Genomic DNA, 18235 nt, shown 5'->3' on the forward strand with positions numbered 1-18235 from the left:
CTTCTCTACCTTTCACAGCTGTCTTCTTTCCCACTTATATGAGTTTCTTTTTTTAAGTATGAAAATTAAAAAGTGCCACTTAAATACAATGATTAAGTCATAATAAACAGTACAAGTTGTACTTGAATGTGAGACATACCACCCATACACGTTTGATCTTCGAGAACCACATCTCAATCTGCCCATGGCCCATTGCCTGACACTAAAAGATGCTCACAAGAAGTTGACTATAAACTAACTTCTTGGTCTAAGATCCTAAACTCTTGAGAGGGAAGGTTTCAATACATATGAAACCTTCTTGGCAGTGCAGGGATGAGGAGAGTAAAACTGAAATGAAAGTCAGCAAGTAGTGAAGGTGTGAAATAGGCAGTGACTCTCACACTGAGACCTCCAGGGGATGTTAAATTTTCATTTCGAAGCTGATGGTCTTATCTGGGAAGCCTAGAGAGTAACAAAAGTTGTAGGCATATAATTATATTAGAGTGGTGCAAAAGTAATTGCTGTTTTTGCCATTAAAAAAAAATGCAAAAACCACAATTACTTTTGCACCAACCTAATAGCAAGCAAGGGGAGGAATATGGAGAGAAAATCAATTTCTAAAATGAAAAATAAAAAATTTTTTGCAAGTAGGACTTGCAAGCTCATTCTAGGCCTTGCTCTGGGAGCTTTTCGGTAACTTCTCTTCCTGTTGGAACAGAAGAAGGAAACCTTCAGGACAGAAGGTTCTGTCCCCCTTCCCCCTCCTGATGTGAATGAAGTCTCATTACACTCTAAAGTACTGGCGGGACTACTTGTTGCAAGGTTTATGGGGAAAAGTAGCCAGAGAGCAATCCAGTTATCAGCCTCAGCCCCATTCCGCTCAGGTACAGCTCGGGAAGTAAGCCCCCAACCCTAGTTGGGTCTGGACCAACAAGACACGAGGAGGCAGCAGCCCACAGCCGACCCCTCATGCCACGCACTGAGCAGGGTTCCGCATGGACGCTGGTCTTGCCTCCCAGGCGCCTGAACTAGCGGAGTTGGGGTATCGGGTGGAGTCTCGGAAAACCAATCCAATCTGAGGGGGACGCCTGTGGGAGTCCTAAGTATCCAGCGCAGCTGGGAGGCCCACGTTGGGAAGTCGGAGACGGACCCCGCCTCCCGACTGCGCCGACTGCAAGAGAGCGCTTCCGGCGGCGCTTGGAGGCCGAGCAGTTGGGGGCGGGGCTCGTGCTGTGACGCAAGCCTCGCCTCGCCCCGCCCCGCGCGCGTTGCCAGGGTGATCAGGTGACTCCCGGTTCGCGGCGCTGGGGGCGGCCGTGACGTCAGGCGCCCGGCTGCTCCTCACTTGCTCTGAGACAGGTGCGGCAAGTCTACTGCGGGCTGGTCCGGGCTCCTCAGGTTCAGACCCGACCGTTATCCAGTCGGTTCGTGGAGAGGAGAGGTGAGGTGCAGCGGACCTGGCCCGACCCAGCTGGGACCAGGGCGGGGATCAGGCACGGACAGGGCGCGTCCCCGGGCTCCCTGGGGAGCGCCCTGAGAACTGGCGGGCACCCGGGCTGGCCTGGCTCAGGCAGGGGTTCGCGCAGCCCCTGGGGAGGGGCAGGGAGGCAGGGAAGCTGCTGCCGCCAGCTGGATCCCTCCCGGCGCCCCGCGGCTACTCTGGGGCTCCTGGTCGCCGCGCCGCGCGTCTCGGCGGTGGACTCACGGGGTCTCCGCGTCGCTGCGGTTCTCGTCTCACGAGGAGTCGGCGGGCTCGGAGCGGGGCTCGCCACACCCCGTCCTGGGGGACGTCCGCGGGAGGCTTCTGGATTTCCTCGCTTTGGGCTGCGATTTCTGAGGCGCTGCTCTGCCTATTCCGAGCTGGGCCAGCCGGGGGCAGGGGGCAGGTCGCGAGTCCCGCGGGTGGGAGCGAAGCGGAAGTAACTAGTGACTGGAAGTAACTAGGGAACGCAAAGCCGGCGCTCGGAGGCCGGGGTGTTCAGAGAAGGCGTTGCGGGGGAAAGGAATCCCGGCTGCTGTTGAGAGCCGTGGATTGGGATCTGAGCGGACCTGTTGGAGGAAGTGAAATCTGAGCGGGGTCCTGACGGGTGGGAACTAATCTCCCGGTAGCAGTGGAGGTTGCAGGGGGGAGAGAAGGAGGGGAGGACCCCTGGGGAAGGAGACCATGAGGAAAAACGATTTGGGGACTGACTGGACCGTCTGCTGGGCTGTTTTGGGGGAAAAAAGTTTGGAGAATTAGGTTAGGGAGGATTAGGAAAGAACCCTTGAGTGCCCACCTGAGAGGCACTGTGTGCTGTGGGGAGCCATTGAAACGTTGGCTAGATTGGGGTAGGAGGAACACTGAGGAAGTTGGTGTGAGGGGAACACTGAGGAAGTTGGTGTGACATTCCGGCAAAAAGGTGACAACACTCTTCTCTGATGGGATTCCTCAAACCCTGCTTATGAAATACTTGTAACCGACAAGGGTAGGGGCTCAGGCAGCCAGGTGCCTTTTTCAGCCATTGTTGGCAAATTTTTAGAAATTAAACAAAAAATAATTGTACATATTTATAGATTTATACAATATGATACATGTAAACTTTGTGGAGTAACCATGTTAGCAGATTTTTAAAAATTCCTTTTTATGAAAGGACCCACCCAAGGGCAGCTCATTTTCGAGTATCTCATTTGACGGGATTTAATGACTGGTTGGGAGCTATGCCCCCCTCAGTATGCAGGGAGATTATAGCGTCCACAACACTTTGCCCTTCAGAGGTTTCAGAGTGACTTACAAACACCTTGTATCCCTAGGGTGAAATCCAAACCCCAAATGACTGGTAAGAGATTTAATAGGGGGAAGTTATTAAAGGAGAACCAGCATCCAGACATTCATGTGGGGCACTGGATTCGCTGAAGGGAGTCCCATACTATTTGTTGATTGTAGATCAAAGATCTCTAGACCTGGCCTGGCGCGGTGGCTCACACCTGTAATCCCAGCACTTTGGGAGGCCGAGGCGGGCGGATCACGAGGTCAGGAGATCGAGACCATCCTGACTAACACGGTGAAACCCCGTCTCTACTAAAAATACAAAAAATAAGCCGGGCGTGGTGGCGGGCGCCTGTAATCCCAGCTACACGGGAGGCTGAGGCAGGAGAATGGCGTGAACCCGGGAGGTGGAGCTTGCAGTGAGCCGCAGCTGCGCCACTGCACTCCAGCCTGGGCGACAGAGCGAGACTCTGTCTCAAAAAAAAAAAAAAAAAAAAAAAAAAAATCTCTAGTCCTTTCCTGCCAGCTTTGAGTTTCTCAGTGTAAGGCTGCGTAAGTGTTAGTTGGCTATTTTGTCTTAATTTCCTGAGCAACAGGAAAAATATATTTTGGTTATATGAAGAGGAATGCTTTGGTAATTTATGATTTTTCCCAGCCCTGAAATTTATTGGTGCTAGGACCAAAAAATACACAGCTGTCTATTTTATTTTATTTATTTGTTTATTTTTGAGGCAGAGTCTTGCTCTGTCGCCCAGGCTGGAGTGCAGTGTCGAGATCTTGGCTCATTGCAACCTCTGCCTCCTGGGTTCAAGAGCTGTCTATTTTATATTGAAACTTACCAACGTCTGTTTTCTGGGAGGTAGTGAAATTATTTTGTATTTCTTTGACTCCAGAAAACAGAATTGGACCTCCAGGGATCCTGTACAGTGAAAGGCAGGTTTGGGAATTGCGAAGGAAGGTGGCCGCAGCTGGTTTGTGCGTAAATATAGAAACCAGTGCGGCACTCAAAGGAGGGCAAATCCAGGGTGAGACCTGGGGAAACGGGACTTCCAGTCAGATGAGTGAAGTCATTCTCTGTAAAAGAAGCCCCGAAGTGTGTAAAAGGCCAGAGTAGTTTTTTCCCCCTGTGTTCCTGTTGAGTGGTAGAGATTATGATAGTGATTTTTAAGGGGCTTTGCAGGAGCTTGTTAATATTAAGAATCGCTGGAAATCAGATGTCTTGGCCTTATTAAAAAATTTAGAAAAGTAACTGTTTTCCAAATCTCTTTGATACTATTTGAAGTGGCCAACTAATTATGGTTCCTTTGGAAAGAAACAGTCCACCCCCTCCTTTCCCAAACAAAATAACTATGTGCTGTCAGGGCAGTTAAGTAGGCCAAAAGTTTTTGGAAATTTTCTGCTTTCATTCACCCCAGCCACCCCCACAAGTTTTCTCATTGGTAGAGAACTTAAGACTTTACTGTCAGGAAAAAAATGTTAGTGTGTTTCCCTAAATACAAACTATAATAAACAACAGGGCTGGCCTTTAATAGAAATGCTCTTTCTTAAGGGGGACTGGGCTGAGGTGAAAGGCAGGGCTGGGGTATGGGCTGGAGCATTTTGAGCTCACATTTGTCAACTAAGGCCTTGAGCAGGGCACTCCTTTCTTGGCATGGAAACTTTCTTTGACCTTGAATGCGGGTCAGTACCTCCTCACAGAGGTACCAAGGAGAATTAATGAGAGGCTTATATGAAATTTGAGCTCCTCCAAAGCAGAATATTTTAATTCTTGGATGAATGGTATATTTTGAGATGTGATAAAAGTTTTTTAAAAGAGTTTGAAGTTCTAAATTTTTGGAAAAGCCCTATTCAAGTCCTTCCTTTTTTTTTTTTTTTTTCAGAAACAGGGCTTGCTATGTTGCCCAGGTTGGTCTCTACTCCTGGGTTCAAGTGATCCTCCCACCTCAACCCTGTGAGTAGCTGGGACTACAGGCGACCATGCCTGGCTATCTAAGACGTTTTTGCTGATTTGGTTTTTTTAATTTTTTTGAGACGGGGTCTGGCTCTGTTGCCTGGGCTGGAGTGCAGTGGTGTAATCTCAGCTCACTGCAACCTCCACCTCCTGGGCTCAAGCCATCCTCCCGACTCAGTCTCCTGAGTAGCTGGGACTACAGGCCTGCACCACCACACCTAGCTAATTTTTTGTGTTTTTTGTAGACATGGAGTTTTGACATGTTGCCCAGGCTCCCCTCAAATTCCTAGGCTCAAGCAATCTGCCTGCCTCAGCCTCCCAAAGTGCTGGGATTACAGGCATGAGCTACCATGCCTGGACTTTTTGCTGGTTTTTTGTTTTGTTTGGCTTTGTTTTTTCCTGGCGTTTTATGGGCTTGGTTACTAATCAGCCTGTAATCAAGATCTGAGGCCCGGTGCGGTAATCCTAGCACTTTGGGAGGCTGAGGCAAGAGGATCGCTTGAGCCCAGGAGTTCAAGACCAGCCTGAGCAACACAGGGAGACCCCATTGCTACAAAAAAATTTTAAAAATTAGCTGGGCATGTGGTATGTGCCTGTAATCCTAGCTACTCAGGAGGCTGAGGTGGGAGGATCGCTGGAGCCTAGGAGTTTGAGGCTGCAATGAACCATGATCACGCCACCGCACTCCAGCCTGGAGGACAGAATGACATCTTGTCGCTTAAAAAAAAAAATGGCTGGGCACGGTGGCCCACACCTGTAATCTCAGCACTTTGGGAGGCCGAGGTGGGTGGATTGCTTGAGGCCAGGAGTTCGAGACCAGCCTGGCCAACATGGCGAAACCCTGTCTCTACTAAAATTACAAAAACTAGCTGAGCATGGTGGCATACGCCTGTAATCCCAGCTAAGTCGGGAGGCTGAGGCACAAGAATTGCTTGAACCCAGGAGGCGGAGGTTGCAATGAGCCAAGATCGTGCCACTGCACTCCAGCCTGGGAGACAGAGGGAGACTCTGTCTGAAAAATAAAAATAAAAATCTGGAAGCCTGAGGCTAACTAAATTCCTGTTTATATTTCATATATAAATAGTAAAGCTCAGATTGTTCACTCTCTTTTTTTTCTTTTCTTTTTTCTTTTGAGACAGAGTCTTGCTCTGTCTCCCAGGCCGGAGTGCAATGGCACGATCTCAGCTCACTGCAACCTCTGCCTCCCAGGTTCAAACGATTCTCCTGCCTCAGCCTCCCGAGTAGCTGGGACTACAGGCATGCACTACCACGCCTGGCTAATTTTTTGTATTTTTTAGTAGAGACGGGGTTTCACCACGTTGGCCAGGCTGGTCTCGAACTCCTGACCTCAGGTGATCCACCCGCCTCAGCCTCCCAAAGTGCTGGGATTACAGACGTGAGTCACCGCGCCCAGCCTCACTCTCTTTTTTCTTTCATTCTCTGTTAACCTGGTCTTGGCTTTTTTTGGAGTGCCTGGAGTAAACCAGTAACAGAAGGCTGTGGAACTGGCAGCCTATGACCCAGCATCTTTTTTAACAGCAAGAGTATTATCAGAAAGTGTCACAGCCCTCAAAGGAGTAAGTTATTAAGCTGGTCAAAGACAAAAGGGAGTAAGATTGTTCACTAAATTGGATGAGGAGTGAAATAGTCATCTTTTAAAATTTCCCTCACCTGTGTCAGGCCACCAGTCCTGTCACTCAATCTAGTAGGATTCAAGTGCTTGCTGATGTGCCCAGGGACACTACGTACTGAACTACAACATCCATCTTTTAGACTTCTGACATTTGTTGGCCAGGTCAAGCTCTCTCTCATGAGGGAAATTCTGACAGAAAAGGCTTTCTGTTTTCTGTAGGCTTAGCTGAGTGCCATGTTTCAGGCTTCCAAGCTCCTCACGCTTGGCCAAGGCTACTAATTGGCTTGGCTATAAAATGGGAGTCAGCAATTAAACAGCAGTAGTATAAAGCAAGGGAACTGAACATAAACTGACCCTCCCACTTTACAACCAAAAATGTTCACACCATTTTGGGCGCTACACAAAGGAGTCTTCAAAAGGAAGTGAGCTTGGAATGATTCCTTTATAGCTTTTAGGAGATGTATGTGGAATATTATTATTGATTTAGGCCTCCAAGTCAGATCTTGGAAACTGGGTAGGTCCTCACATCTAAAGCAAAGGAGACAAATAGTTTGAATCCAGTCTCTGTGGGCAGCAAGCTTGTGGTATGACTTTGCCAAAACAACAGATGATTTATATTTTTCTAAACTCTTTTCATTAAATGGTTTAAGGGATAATATTGATGGTCATGGTGGGAGGAGGGTTTGATCTACCTGAATTTACTCACTGAAGAGTAAATGCCTTATTCAGAGGTGCCTATCACTAGTTTCCTGATTATTTGTACTAAAGAATCATTAGCCAGTCTCAAGAGCACTGGCTCAGAAAACATTGTAACTGAAAACTCTGTAGGCATGCTTCTTATTCAGAGAAAAGTAGGGATGGGAAACAGTTGAACTACAAAGACATTTGGGGAGAGGAAGACCTGGGAAATGGTGCTAGACTTCTGCCACGTTAAACGTTTAATGCTGCACACAGTACTTTACTGGTCAGCTTTCAGTTTCAGAATCTTAGGCAGAGTCAGTTGGGGAGAAAGTGTGTGAAGAGGGGGACATTTGTAAGAATGTGGCTATTCTGTGAGCCCTTATTGTTAAGTCGAATACTTAGTGCTTTCCTGCTGCCACTAGCTTCCTGGACACTCCAGACTTTGCCCTTCTGCCTCTTCCCCACTAACAGCCTTTCCTCCCCAACACCACCCTCTCTAAAGCCAATCCAATCTTTGATCGCAGTTTCTGCACCCTTCTGGCTCTGCTAACTTTGTTGAACTAATTTTTGGTGGCCTTTAATGTCTGGTGGTGGCTGTGTGAGAAACTAATGAGGGATAATTGTATTTATTTACTGATTATTATTTTGCTTTAGGGACAATCTGCCAGACTGGAGTGCATGGCATGATCATAGCTCAGTGCAGGCTCAAACTCCTGGGCTCAAAAGATCTTCCCACCTCAGTCTCCTGAGTAGCTAGGACTACAGGCACATGTCACTGTGCCTGGTTAATTTTTTATTTATATTTCATAGAGATGGGGGTCTCACTATGTTGCCCAGGCTGGTCTCAAACTCCTGAGCTAAGGCAATCCTGCTGCATGAGCCGCTGCACCTGCAAGAGCCACGGGGGCCACTGCCACTGCAAGATAGCAGGACCCCCGTCTGTATTTTTTGCTATGTTGACTAGGTCTTACTATGTTGACTAGGCCGTTCTTAAAGTCCTAGCCTCAAGGGATCCTCCTGCCTCAGCTTCCCAAAGTGCTGGGATCACAGGCGTGTGACACCACCTTCGGCCGGGTAGTTGTATTTAAAGGGAGGGTCTTGAAAGTGGAAACCCTAGTGTTTTTCACACTTCATTTGTGTTCCCCTGCATGATTTTTGTCTTATCTTTATGTCATCTGTACTGTTGTTTAACATTCTTCTTAAAGTTGACCCATTTTTTAAAACCCTAAAATTTGTTTAAAAGGGAAACGATATCATTGCCTTAAACTGATAACTACTACATCACCTGTCACAAATAGAAGGTATAAATTATTGAAATTGTTTGTCCATGTTCCCCAAGTTCCACATATCCCACCTGGGGCAATACAGCCTTTACCCAAAGATATGACTCACTAATAGTGAGTTTTTCAGGCAGCAGTAGATGGGTGGTAGGATGGTTTGGAGTAGGCAGGCCTTCAGAGAGGGCCCCTTCAATCCTATCTTTTCCTAAAACTTGTGTGGTTCTATGATACTAGGAAGGCCACAGAATGAAGAATCTAGGAGGTAACAAGAGGTAAATGCAATGTGAAACCACTTCTGTTTTGATCTGAAGTTTGCCAAAAAGAGGCCTGAGTGGTGGTGAGGCTGTATACTATATTAAATTCTAGGCCCTCTGCCAGGGGTGTGGCTTCATTGATGCTGTGTTACATTGTTCTTTCTGTGCCAGCGTGCTCTTAGAAAACTCAGATTCTCCTGGGAAACTCAGATCTTTCTTGGGGGGCAGGAGGGATGCTTTTTTTTTTTTTTAACTCATCAATAACCCAAACTACTTTGAGTTCGTTTCACATATAGAGAACTGTTTGTGGATGTTGCTAATGATAGAAACTGAAGTTATCATCTAGAATTTTTTTCCCCCAATCTTCATTGTCCGTAAAGCCTATTCCTTTAAGAATCCTATGAAAACGGAAGAAAGGGGGAGGGTGAGCTGCCCTGGGTTGTATGGTCTCTTAGGGTGCAGCACATGATAGGCATGAGTGGTACTTCCTGGTTTGATGTGAAATTCACTGTTGTCCATTAAGAGCCACCCCGCAGTGCTGACTGAGCTGCTGCTCCCTCAGAGGGTCAGGAGAGCGTGCTTTCATGATGGAGCAAAGCCAGGCTGGCTTGGTATTCATCAGGAACCAGGAGCGCTTAGTTAAATTGCCAGCACGTTAAGCTGTAGGGGCCTCTTTCTAAACCATCAAGATTTCAACTTTCCCACAAAGCCTAATCTAATGCTCTGGGAGGAGGTAGGCAGAGCCTGTCTTTCAGGGGCTGGGCTGGCAGGGGACCTGGCCTGGGAAGTGGCCTTATCAGGCTTGTTGGGAGGGATGGACCTGTCCCTTTCTAGTGTGTCCTCTCAACTTGGCAGGGGGCAGAGTTCTTCCCTTTTCTCTCTCTTCATGCCCTAACCGCTCCTTTCAATTCCCCAACTCACTTTCTGTGTTCACAGCTTTCTTCCCTTTTCCTTTCCCTTCTGTTCAATACTGCCCTCTCTTTTGAGCCTCTCTCTTGCTGGGCCCCATTTTCTCTCCATTCTCACTTTGAGGGTTGACTATTTGAAGTTCCAATTATAATGCTGTCCTATATGTCCCAGTGACTAGATGTAATTCAGAGATCCCTACCCTATTTTTCTGAGGAGAAGCCAACCTTCATTTCTCTACTGGCTTTCAGATAGCAGTGTTGGTGGGGTACTGACCAGAGTCCCTGAACTGAGTGGTTGGGTGAGGCTGGATGTGCTCCTCCCCCATATGGGGGTCCCAGCAGTATGGGGAAGGTATTATAATCAGGGTTTGCTGACAATGCCAGGATCCATTAGACAAGGGGCTGAGGCTTACCTGTGGGGACCCTTCCATAAGCTGAATGCAGAGGGGAGTACTGCATCCAGGCAGTCCTCTAGCTTTTGCAGAGGACCATACATGATGAATGAAGTCTGGAGAAGGAGCCCTTGGGTGAGGTTAGCCTGGAACCCACAGGACTATTTGCAGCTGTGGATCCTGCCCTGAAGCTAGGTTTTCCCAGGTAGCAACTGGACCAAATTGTCTTCCCATGTGGTTAGATGGATTGTTGGAAGCATCTAGGAGCATGGCTTTCCTGCTCAATGAGTTAAAAAATTGATTATTTTCTTGTAAAAGCCATGTGGCTACTTTACCTAAAGATGATTAGCAAGGGTTTTAACTTTCATTGTTAAATATAACATATGTATAAAAAAGTATGTATAATATAAATGTACAATTTAATCAATAATTGTATTCATTAGTGTAACTGTGTGATCTATTCAGGTTTAGAAATAGAAGTTTATTTTTAAACCCAAATGGGGTAATAGAATGCACTGTGTTGCAATTTGCTTTTTTCCCACCATGTTGGTGCTTTTTCATATCAGCACAGGTAGTTCTAACTTATTCTTCTGAAGGGTCATATAGCAGCAGTTCCATGGATTGGAAATACCATGGTTTATTTAACCATTCTCATATTGATGAACATTATACTTAATATATATGCATGTGTATAAAGTTGGGTTGTTTTTTTTTTTTTTTTTTTTGGCATACCGGCTGGCACTAGTATATATCTGTAAGATAAATTCCTAAAGGTAGAATTGCTCATTCAAAGGATAGGGTGTTTTTATGTATTTATTTGGGGTTTTACTTAAAAATATGTCTTTATTGAAGAGTTTATAAGAAAAAAGGATAGACCCGCTATAAAAAGAAAGGCTGTCTGCTCTAAACATTAGGGAGGAATGGGACACCAATACCTGGTGGCTAAGGATAGGTCATTTTAGTTGTTGATGTTTTCAGGTAGTAATGTCTTTTTTCCCAGGAATGTTTATAAATGTTATATCTTACAGAACACCAAGCCCTGGATCCAACCAGAGGTTCTTTACAGAAAGCTTTATGGAGAAAGGTTTTAGCAGATGATATGTTATCCTCTGTTGAAGGGAACTTCTCTGAATTCCCTCAGAAAGTCTCTAAGTCTGGAAGAATGCTAAAATGTACCTACCAAGTTTAGTATTGGAGGGAGACAAGATTGACTATAGTCACATTTTCAAATAATTCTGAACTATGGATAATTAATGTAGGTATGGTATGACTTTTCAGAATTTGCTGTTCCTAATCTATCAGGACAAGTTGAGAATACTTACATCTTTGTGTTATCTTAATATTGGGGATAGCGGCTTAAAGCAATTATCTGAATGGCATTAGCAAACTATGTTACTAAATAGTTTGTAGATTTTTAGCTTCATATGAACTCAGTTATAAAAGCAGTGTGTGGTTTTTATATCAGATATTTTTTGTGAGAAAGGAAAATAAGACAGTCTCTGAACCTCTTCATCACTCTGGGCCAGGGCCTTCAGAGGTAGATGATCCATTGTTAGTTTTTGCCTTCCATGTGCACTTTGATGCCCTTGTTCAGCGAAAGGTCCCATATCTGAGCTGTGTATCATTTTGTACTCCATAGAGGGGCTATTGTGAAGCCACAGCCAAAATGTTGATACAAAAGATACGTTCTAATACTTATTCATTCATTGACTATATGAGAATAGCTCAGGGCCTGGTAAAACTCTGTGGCAAACAAGAGATATTGAATGAGGTAGGGGATGGCTAATGATATTTGGGAGGTTGAGACCAGAATCAGTATTTGGACAATAATGGAGTAATACTGCAGGTTGTCTTCCTCCAGTCTGCCCCTAAAAGAAGAGCAATTTAGGAAATGGCAATACCCAGCAATGTGTTTAAAATGCTGAGCAAGTCGTAAAAAGAAATATCTTGTCCACGTTATGCTGACTATCAGAGGTCTCCTGGTGTTGCACTGTTACTGGGAGCACTGCTACCATCTTTAAAAATGTAAATCCCTGCTATTGCTATCCCCCTGGGGCTCCTGTGTTAAAGTGTCCATATCAGGAGCAAGTTCTTCCTAGGAGAAGGCCTACAGTTCTGGAATGCCTATTGTTGTGACTTTGGCCTTGGGTTTAAGATTTGAGACCATCATTTCTTACCTCTGCTCACTGTACATTCACAAGTATGTGTGGTATGACTCTTCCGATTGGGGAGTCATTTGGGCTTCTACTTGTACTTCAGTTTTAGTAACTTGTGTAACACTTTGAGGTAACTGCCTTCTGGACCTCCCAAAGTAAGTTTTGTCTATTCTGTCAAACTACCTTCACCATATCCTTAAAATTTGGAAAACTTCCAGCATATTCCATCTGATGCAATAGCAGACAAATGGAAGTGATAATTTTATTTATATTAATAGCAATACTGAAGGGGAGGAGCAAGCCAGCTATATAGTTCTTTACCTCTTATCTCCAGCTCTAGGCCTGATATGTAGTAGGTACTTAATACATATGAAATAAGTGAATTATTAAGTTTGTCAATAGTATTCAACAAACAAACATAAAGTTACACGAATCCTTTTAAAAGAAATAAAGAATAATGATAGAAAAGGAAGATGCAGCAAACCTAGAAGTCTGCTCTTAGCAAGGCTGTTTATGAGCTGACCCTTTGGCCTCATCCCGTGAAGTGTGCTTCAGCCATTAGAACCTAGTCAGTTCCTCAAATGTGCTTTGCTTTTTCTCTGAAACATCTCACAGATTCTTGCCTCTGCAGAGTATGAAATTTGGAGTAATACGAATTTCTGTTTATGCTTAGTCATGTGATCATCACTTCTATTAGAATCTTTCTCTGACTTCCCTGAGTAATTAGTTGTCTCTACTTTGAGCTTACAGTACGCTCTGCTTCCTCTATCTTCGCTTGGTTTTGTGATTGCTGGTGTTATTGTCTGTCTCTCTCATACCCTGAATAGGAACTCTCTCTTGCTTACCATTATCTCAGCAGCACCTGGAACCCAGTAGTACTGGGTTATACTTGATGCTCCTATAAGTATTTATGGATGAACAAATGACTGTGTGAATGGAATAAACTAATATGTCAATGCCAAAATTTGATGAAAACTCTAAACCAGAGATGATATGGCAGTATAAAACTCAGTAATTCTAGGCCAGGTGTGGTGGGTTACACTGTAATCCCAGCACTTTGGGAGGCTGAGGTGGGCAGATTGCCTGAGGTCAGGAGCTCAAGACCAGCCTGGCCAACATGGTGAAACCCCATCTCTACTAAAAATACAAAAATTAGCCAGGCATGGTGGTGCACGCCTGTAATCCCAGCTGCCCTGGAGGCTGAGGCAGGAGAATCGCTTGAACCCGGAAGGCAGAGGTTGTAGTGAACCGAGATCACACCACTGCCCTCCAGCCTGGGTGACAAAGTGAAAGTCTATCTCAAAAAACAAACGAATAAACAAACACCTCAGTAATTCTAAAACTTTTTTTTTTTTTTTTTTACCTGAACAAACCGCACCCAAAATTATAGATGTGAGAGTCAAGACATATTGAGGGACTTAGAATGTAAAGTGGTCTATTTACAAAGGTTTTGTTAAAAAAACAGCTAATGGGGAGTTAAAAAAAAAAAAAAAAAAGACACTGAGGTCTCTAGGGTAAGATCTGCTCTCATAGTTTTTGTTTGTTTGTTTTGTTTTGTTTTTGAGATAAGGTCTTGCACGGTCTCCCAGGCTTGAGTGCCGTGGTGTGATCACGGCTCACCTCAGCCTCAATCTCCCAGGCTCAAGTGATTCTCCCACCTCAGTCTCCCCCAGGTAGCTGGGACTACAGATGTATGCCACCACACCCAGCTCAATTTTCCTATTTTTTATAGAGACAAGGTCTCACTATGTTGCCCACGCTGGTCTCAAACTCCTAGGCTCAAGCAATCCACCTGCCTTGGTCTCCCAAAGTGCCGGGATTACAGGTGTGAATCATGGTGCCTGGCCCTGCTCTCATGTTTTTAAACTTTAATTTTATAAGTTACCAAGAAAGATAAATTGAAGGACATAAGGATAAGCGTGACTTTAGGCTTTGATAATAAGAAGGGTTCCAAGATAGAGAAGTCTGTATGTAACCAAAAGAATTTGGTTTTTTACCCCAAGTCTGGTACCCAACCAAGTGACTTTTTGGTTTGAAGCAGAAAGAAAACATTTGAAGACCTTAGAGAACCAAAGTGTCTTGTGAAAAAAAAAATTGCAACTACAAAAATCACCTTAAAAAGCAGTGAAGAGCAGATTTTGAGTAGATCATTAACAAGAGGAAAATAAGTAATGAGAAGGCAAATTGGTATATCAGAAGTGAATAGGAGGTTTAAAGTGGCATTTTTAAAAATATTTGTTAATGTTAACTTTTTTTTTTTTTTTTTAGAGACAGGGTCTTTCTTGTTCTGTTGCCCAGACTAGAGTGTAGTGTCATGATCATAGCTCACTGCAGCTCAAACTCCTGGGCTGAAGTGATCCTCCCACCTCAGCCTCACAAGCAGCTAGGACTATGTATACCACCACAGCTTGCTAATTTTTTTGCGGGGGGAAGGGGGGAGGGTAGACACAAGGTTTCACTATGTTACCCTAACCAGGCTGGTCTTGAACTCCTGGCCTCAAGTGATTCCCCTGTCTCAGCCTCCCAAGTCACTGACATTATAAGCATGAGCCCTGAGCCCAGCTAAAGTGGCATTCTAGCTATTAAAAATGGCAGGCAGCATGGATATATATCTGAAAGCACTAGGAAAACTTAATCTTTTTCTGACTGTATAGGTTCTCTTGAAATTTTCAGAAATACAGATGAGTGGCTGGGCGCGGTGGCTCACGCCTGTAATCCCAGCACTTTGGGAGGCCGAGGCGGGCGGATCACGAGGTCAGGAGATCGAGACCACGGTGAAACCCCATCTCTACTAAAAATACAAAACATTAGCTGGGCGCAGTGGCGGGCGCCTGTAGTCCCAGCTACTCGGGAGGCTGAAGCAGGAGAATGGCGTGAACCCAGAAGGCGGAGCTTGCAGTGAGCCGAGATCACGCCACTGCAGTCCCACCTGGGTGGAAGAGCGAGACTCCGTCTCAAAAAAAAAAAAAAAAAAAAAGAAATACAGATGAGTATAATAAAAATTGCCCACAATTCCAGCACCCAAGGAAAACCACAATAAATATATTTTTTCTAGCAAAATATCTGCTGTTACTGTACAACTTACAATAAAGTTTGAAAATCTTAATGTACAACTCAATACATTTATATGTATTCATGTAAACATGACTCAGCTCAAGATACAGAATGTTTCCATCATTCCTGAAGGTTCCCTTCTATCTTCCCCTCAGTATTCATAAATTTGTTTTGGTATCTTTCTTTTCAGTATCCACAGATTTGTTTTGGCTGTTCTTGTACCTCATATAAATGGAATCACAGAATGATATAGTTTGGATATTTGTCCTCTCCAGATCTCATCTTGGGATGTGATCCCCAATTTTGGAGGTGGGTTGGTGGGAGGTGTTTGGGTCATAGGGGTGTATCCTTCATGAATGGCTTGGTGTCCTCTTTATGGTAATGAGTGAGTTCTCACTCTATTAGTCAAGTGAGATCTGGTTGTTTAAAAGAGTCTGGGATCTCCCCCCACTCTCTTGCCCCCTCTCTCATCATGTGATGTGCCTGCTTCACCCTTTGTCTTCCACCATGATTGTAAGCTACCTGAGAGCTTCACCAGACACAGATGCCAGCACTATGCTTCTTGTACAGTCAGCAGAACCATGAGCCAAAATAAACCTCTTTTATTTATAAATTACCCAGCCTCGGTTAGTCCTTTATAGCAACACAAAACAGACTAAGTAGAGTATTATTGAAGTCTGTTGAGTCTGCCTTCTTTTGCTCACACGTTGTGGCTGGGATTCATCCATGTTGTTTCACGTAATAATAGTTATTTTATTTATTGTTTTGGGGTCATTTTCTACTGTGAAAATATAATTTATCTGTTCTGCTGTTGATGAACATTTGGATAGCTTTCAGTTTGGGACTATTATAAATAAAACTGCTTTGAACATTCTTGTATAAGTCTTTTGGTGGACTTACACACTTGTTTCACTTCTATATATATATATCTAAGAGCTTCTGGGTCATAATGTAAATACTGCAAAAGTCATGAATATTTGGTATACTTTCTTCTAAAAGCTTGATTGGTTTAGCTTTTGCATAGGTCTGTGATATGTTGTGATTTTTTTTCTGGGATATATTGTGGATTTTTTTTATGTATGAGCATGGAGATCAAGGGTCATTTCTCCCAACACAAGGATATCCAATTAATCCAGCGCTATTTATTGGAAAGACTACCTTTTCTTTTGTGAATTACAGTGGTGCCTGTCTGTTAAATTAGGAGACTGTACTGTATGGATGTGGTTTAGGACTCTTTATTCTGCTCTATTGATCTGTTTTTCAGTATTTATTTTAAAGAAAGTTGAGACATGCTGAATACATAACTTTTAAATTTTTCTTACACAGTATTACATCATACCTCAAAAGCATAAATTTAAAACAACTGCAAAAAAAACCCTTGTTTTTTTTCTTGGATATTTTCTTTCCTTGGACATTTAGGTTGTTTTTTTCCTTCCTCTGTTTTGTTTTGATCTGTTTTTTATGTTGGAGGCCTTCCTCCAATGTCTGATAATCTGTCCATTCATTTATGTATGAGGCAGTAAATAGTCCATTAGAAGTTCAGTGTGCACAGGCTTTACTGTGGAGTGATTGGGTGAGTCATTTCTTTGGTGTCTCCCCAGTTATTAGTATCTGTCATTTTTTTTCCACTGGGACTGTTCAGTTTTCCAGAGGAAAATTTTCCACTTTACTGTCTGCAGAGTCAGTGCCAGTCCATCTAGCAGGTGTCTTGTAATTTAAAAAAAACAACATTGAAATATATTGCTTTTTTTCCTCCATCTCTACTTTGATGAGGTCTTATCTCCACTGACCACTTTCCCAAAGAATAGTTTCTGCCCTTCTCATTGTGTGGTTGAATGACTGCTAATCCCGTGACTCTGAGTATGTCTTGAATGAGATCGTGGGATAGCAGTGTTCAGTGCAGTCTATTAATGGATCTTGACTGCAGCACTATTTTAGCTGTCCCTTTTAGAGTTCTGATTTGTCTTTAATGCTACAATTTACACTGTTTGCATTTGATCTGTAGTGAAACACTTCACTAGAGTAGGGTTTATATTTTACCTGACCAAATTTATAAGGGAAAGCAGTCATGTTACAAAGTTCAGTATCATACCTTAAATTTAAAGCTCTTTTGAGTTTTGGTTATGTAAAGTGGTTTGTACTATACTGTGTCAGTGTTAGGTAATCTTTTTTGCTTTGCTTTGCTTCTTTACCAGCTTGGGAACAATGGATTCCCACTGGATGAAGTCCTGTTTTTCAAATGCCAGCTCTAGGATCTCTCATCTAGCACAGATGCTCTTTCTGTGACTTTTGCTGTTCTCTCACTGGGATTTTTTTCTTGTTTAGAGGAAACTGAAAATAGATCCAGATTTTTATTCCTCCAAGATAACTGTCTATATTGGGAACAAAGGGAAAGAGTGTATGTGTGGAAGGAGGTCATGGTAGCTGGAGCACCTTTGTAGTTTATGCTTTGTATAAATGCCTCTGTGAATAACTCATGGGATTTTTCCCTTCTAGACCTTACATGCTTTTTTCCTCAGGCAGTTGGAGAAAGATACATACCAAAAATGAGAGGGAAACATGATGAGGGGTAAGTGGGGAGGACGCATACACTTGGAAGAGAGCTTTGAGGTTCTCAGGGAGAGAACTGCACAGGATAATGAGGAATAAATGCAAACAAATGGATCAATAAAAGTCATGAAACATTGAGGTCTGAAGTTGTAGTTCAATACTCTGTTCTTTTTTCTCCTCACTGCCCATTGTTTTTAGATGAACAATGTCTTCAAAGAAATACAGGTCCAGACTTTGCTAGAGTGAGAATGATCTACGTGGTCTTGTTGAACTGATCAAGTTAAACTACAGTTTTAATGAAGTTAGGTTACACACACTGAATTTCAGGACAGAAATAGTTATGATAACTGTATTGTACTTCTGTGATTTAAAAATAAATAATGGAATGGCCATATGGGGATTAATGAGACTGATTTCTGTGTTAACCAGGGCTCACTAGGCTTTCTACAGCCTTCCTGGTAGGAGAGAGGAAATAAAATGCATTTGCTTTTGTCCAAATTCATATGATAATTGTAGTGTTAATCACCATGAGCCTTTGCATTAGGGTTCCTAGGTCAGGGTGTGTTGCCAGTTGCAGACCAGAGCGCAGAAAAGGGAAAGAACTCTACTTTTTTCCTGAGTCCCTTTCAGGCCCTGGAAAAATAAGATGGT

At 43.7% G+C, this 18235-nt stretch overlaps 1 protein-coding gene across 2 annotated transcripts in view; it reads left to right on the forward strand.

The window, feature by feature from the left end:
* The first annotated feature begins 1270 nt into the window (after window positions 1-1270).
* The window catches only part of CYSTM1 (cysteine rich transmembrane module containing 1), a 68530-nt gene continuing 51565 nt past the window's right edge, over window positions 1271-18235 (forward strand). Inside the window, exon 1 of one of the 2 annotated variants that reach the window (XM_530843.8) lies at window positions 1271-1420. The gene's annotated coding sequence lies outside the window, so the exon portion shown is untranslated. The remainder of the gene's footprint in view (window positions 1421-18235) is intronic. The other variant, XM_016953935.3, reaches the window with a different exon arrangement.

This window comes from Pan troglodytes, chromosome 4 (genome assembly GCF_028858775.2).
Source record: "Pan troglodytes isolate AG18354 chromosome 4, NHGRI_mPanTro3-v2.0_pri, whole genome shotgun sequence".
Taxonomy (NCBI): domain Eukaryota; kingdom Metazoa; phylum Chordata; class Mammalia; order Primates; family Hominidae; genus Pan; species Pan troglodytes.